Below are 4,920 nucleotides of genomic sequence, written 5' to 3' on the forward strand. Positions count from 1 at the left end.
TACCGGGAGGTAGGGAGAGGTTCATGACATTAGGAGAGGTACCGGGAGAGGGGGAGACGTTCATGACATTAGGAGAGGTACCAGGAGGTAGGGAGACGTTCATGACATTAGGAGAGGTACCGGGAGGTAGGGAGAGGTTCATGACATTAGGAGAGGTACCGGGAGGTAGGGAGACGTTCATGACATTAGGAGAGGTACCGGGAGGTAGGGAGAGGTTCATGACATTAGGAGAGGTACCGGGAGGTAGGGAGAGGTTCATGACATTAGGAGAGGTACCGGGAGGTAGGGAGAGGTTCATGACATTAGGAGAGGTATCGGGAGGTAGGGAGACGTTCATGACATTAGGAGAGGTACCGGGAGAGGTTCATGACATTAGGAGAGGTACCGGGAGAGGTTCATGACATTAGGAGAGGTACCAGGAGGTAGGGAGACACATACACAGGCTCACACATACACAGGCTCACACATACACAGGCTCACACATACACACACACACCCACACATACACACACACACACACACACCCTCTCAATGCATCCCAGACATCAGACATTCCCCTCCAGGCAGTCCTGGTACAGGGTCCAGTTTGGTTCCCATCTCACTGACCCTGTCCTTGATGGCCTCCTTCCCTCTGGCTGCCTGGGACCTGGCCAGTCACAACTCATTGCAGTACAGGATTACTAGGTATACTGTCACATGGAGCCAAAAATTCCCAATAAGTCAACAAGTCTTACACTCTGCCCATCTACAGGGTTGTCCCCATCTGGTAGGAAAGGAGGGACATGCAGTACTTTCTGTTCCTCTCCTCTTGATCTCTTACCTTCTCCACTTGACGGTAAGCCTGCGTCCATGGTTGATAATGAGCTTGTTGAAGGACTTCTAAGAGGCGAGCTCAGCCGCCTGCCATGTGGCAAACTGGATGAAGGCACACTGCTGCTTCTGGACGATGGTGGTGGTCCAGATCTCCCCAAACTGGTAGAAGCGATTCCTGTAGGAGCACACCACAACCATCTGTCACAGATCGTTGAAACTGCCCCAAATATCCTTGTCGGATATTTTGGAAGCCCCCCCACATCGAGTATGGTATCCTCGGGCGTATCCAGTTGGGGCATGGTGGGGGCTTGTTTCAGCAGCTTGTCAGCCACAGGGTCGTTGATACCATAGTAACGGTCCATAATGTTCTAGTCTGCCAGGGGATCGTCTGGGTCTGTGGGCCTCTTGTGCCTGGGGTTGAAGAGAGAGCGGGAAGGAGGAGAGTTGTCCCCAGTCAATGCAGTTTGATTTATTGCTCAACAACACCATCAAGTGAAATTTCAGCATCATTACAAGTCATTCAGACAGGAGGTAGCCAGGGCTGTATTTAGTCATTGGACTGTATAAACAAGACCCAACTGTAGCGCTTGAAAAGAGATAGAGCTATCGTTTAATGGCATTCTCACCTGTAGGGACACTCCTCTCTTGCACTCTCCCTTCACCCAGAAGGAGCAGATGTGGGGTCTATTCCTCTTGTAATAGGGCCAGCTTCAGCAGCATCTCAATGGAGCAGGGGGCCTTACCCAGGAGCCCCTCCGGCCGTGTCCTGTCAGAGTTCCCTATCTGGGGGCACAGGGAGTTGGGGGGATGAGGGAGGCAACAGGGGAAAACACTGGCTGTTGAATATGTGATCACAGAAATAACAGGGCTGCAGCCTCCTCTCCCCCTCCATACGTCTCTCTCCATAATGTTTGTAGTACTCCTTGTTTACATCTGACTTCGGCACATCATCATTGATGTCCAGCCCAGTGTCTTAAAACCTTTGATTTGGTACTTCTACAGGCATCTCTAGTTAATACAGAGTAGCCGTGGCTTAAACAGGTAGTAAGGTGGTGCAGGTAAGACATCAGTGACGTACCATACTCCAGGTAAGACATCAGTGACGTACCATACTCCAGGTGAGACATCAGTGACGTACCATACTCCAGCTCTGACATCAGTGACATACCATACTCCAGGTCTGACATCAGTGACGTACCATACTCCAGGTAAGACATCAGTGACGTACCATACTCCAGGTAAGACATCAGTGACGTACCATACTCCAGGTAAGACATCAGTGACGTACCATACTCCAGCTCTGACATCAGTGACGTACCATACTCCAGGTCTGACATCAGTGACGTACCATACTCCAGGTAAGACATCAGTGACGTACCATACTCCAGGTCTGACATCAGTGACGTACCATACTCCAGGTCTGACATCAGTGACGTACCATACTCCAGGTAAGACATCAGTGACGTACCATACTCCAGGCTTCTGAAGCTTGATATAAACCAACCAGAATCCAAGTGAAGCACACTCCTAATACCAGGCCAGTCACTTCTCTTGAATCATACACTGAACAAAAATATAAACAGAACAATTTCAAAGATTTTACTGATTTAGAGTTCATATAATAAAATCAGGCGATTGAAATAGATTAATTAGGCAGTAATATGTGCATTCCACATGACTGGGATACAGATGCACCTCTTGGTCACAGATACCTTAACAAATAAAAAGTCACTTACACATGGTTAGCAGATGTTAATGCGAGTGTAGCGAAATGCTTGTGCTTCTCATTCCGACAGGGCAGTAATATCTAACAAAAATTCACAACAACTCCCTTATACACACACACAATATAAGGAGATGGAATAAGAATACGTACATATAAATATATGGATGCGCGATGGCTGTGTGGTATAGGCAAGATGCAATAGATGGTTTAAAATACAGTATATACAGTGAGGGAAAAAAGTATTTGATCCCCTGCTGATTTTGTACATTTGCCCACTGACAAAGAAATGATTAGTCTATCATTTTAATGGTAGGTTTATTGGAACAGTGAGAGACAGAATAACAACAACAAAATCCAGAAAAACGCAGGTCAAAAATAATATAAATTAATTTGCTTTTTAATGAGGGAAATAAGTATTTGACCCCTCTGCAAAACATGACTAAATACTTGGTGGCAAAACCCTTGTTGGCAATCACAGAGGTCAGACGTTTCTTGTAGTTGGCCACCAGGTTTGCACACATCTCAGGAGGGATTTTGTCCCACTCCCCTTTGCAGATCTTCTCCAAGTCGTTAAGGTTTCGAGGCTGACGTTTGGCAACTCGAACCTTCAGCTCCCTCCACAGATTTTCTATGGGAATAAGGTCTGGAGACTGGCTAGGCCACTCCAGGAACTTAATGTGCTTCTTTTTGAGCCACACCTTTGTTGCCTTGGGCTGATTCCTCACCGTTCTCATGATCATTGCAACTCCACAAGGTGAGATTGACAGTTCTTTTGTGTTTCTTCCATTTGCGAATAATCGCACCAACTGTTGTCACCTTCTTACCAAGCTGCTTGGCGATGGTCTTGTAGCCCATTCCAGCCTTGTAGCCCATTCCAGCCTTGTGTAGGTCTACAATCTTGTCACTGACATCCTTGGAGAGCTCTTTGGTCTTGGCCATGGTGGAGAGTTTTGAATTTGATTGATTGATTGCTTTTTCTGGATTTTTTGTTGTTGTTATTCAGTCTCTCACTGTTCAAATAAACATACCATTAAAATTATAGACGGATCATTTCTTTATCAGTGGGAAAACGTACAAAATCAGCAGTGGACCAAAAACGTTTTTCCCTCACTGTACATGAGATGAGCAATGTAGGAAATGTAAACATTATTAAAGTGATATTATTTGTGTACAGATCCTTGCGACTTGGGGTTGTGCATTATCATGCTGAAACATGAAGTGTTGGTGGCAGATGCACGGCACTGCAATGGGCCTCAGGATCTTGCCACGGTATCTCTGTGCATTCAAATTGCCATCAATAAAATGCAATTGTGTTCGTTGTCTGTAACGTATGCCTTCCCATACCATAATCCCACAGACACCACGGGCACTCTGTTCACAACATTGACATCAACAAAACGCTCGCCCACACAACGCCATACATGCTGTCTGCCATCTGCCCGGTACAGTTGAAACCATGATTAATCTATGAAGAGCACACTCAAGCATGCCAGTGGCCATCGAAGGTGAGCATTTACCCACTGAAGTCAGTCACGACGTCAAACTGCAGTCAGGTCAAAACCCTGGTGAGGACGACGAGCATGCAGATGAGCTTCCCTGAGACGATTTCTGACAGTTTGTACAGAAATTCTTAGGTTGTGCAAACCCAGTTTCATCAGCTGTCCGGTTGGCTGGTCTCCGAAGATCCTGCAGGTGAAGAAACTCGATGTGGAGGTCCTGGGCTGGCGTGGTTTCACATTGTCTGCAGTTGGTGAGGCCGGTTGGACTTACTGCAAAATTCTCAATGACGGCGTTGGAGGCAGATTATGGTAGAGAAATGAACATTCAATTCTCTGGCAAAAGCTCTGGTGGACATTCCTGCAGTCAGCATGCCAATTGCACGCTCCCTCAAAAGTTAAGGCATCTGTGGCATTGTGTTGTGACAAAATTGCACATTTTAGAGTGGTCTTTGACTGTCCCCAGCACAAGGTGCACTGTGTAATGATCATGCTGTTTAATCTGTCACTTGGATGGATTATCTTGGAAAAAGAGATATTCTCACTAACAGGGATGTAAACAAATTTGCACACAAAATTTGAGAGAAAAGCTTTTTGTGAGTATGGAATATTTCTGTGATCTTTTATTTCAGCTCGTGAAACATGGGACCAACACTTCACATGTTGCGTTTATATTTTAGTTAGGTATAAATGACAGAAGCAAACTAGCAGCTAAAATATTTTGCTAATTCAAGACTACTTACTATGCGGATGTATGGATTTTCCCCCAAACATGTCCGACGCAGAATTGAGAAATCCTGGAGAAGGAAGATATGCAGGTTGAGTAAAACATAAATACAACCAGCACGCAGCAATACCATTTTATCATTATAACATCCTCTGGTG

The 4,920-nt window shown here is 45.8% G+C and overlaps 1 pseudogene; it reads right to left on the reverse strand.

The window, feature by feature from the left end:
• Positions 1 to 528: 528 nt before the first annotated feature.
• On the reverse strand, positions 529 to 2,270 carry LOC124010651 (annotated as a pseudogene).
• Between the last annotated feature and the right edge of the window lie 2,650 nt (positions 2,271 to 4,920).

The sequence above is a fragment of the Oncorhynchus gorbuscha genome, linkage group LG23 (assembly GCF_021184085.1).
Source record: "Oncorhynchus gorbuscha isolate QuinsamMale2020 ecotype Even-year linkage group LG23, OgorEven_v1.0, whole genome shotgun sequence".
Taxonomy (NCBI): domain Eukaryota; kingdom Metazoa; phylum Chordata; class Actinopteri; order Salmoniformes; family Salmonidae; genus Oncorhynchus; species Oncorhynchus gorbuscha.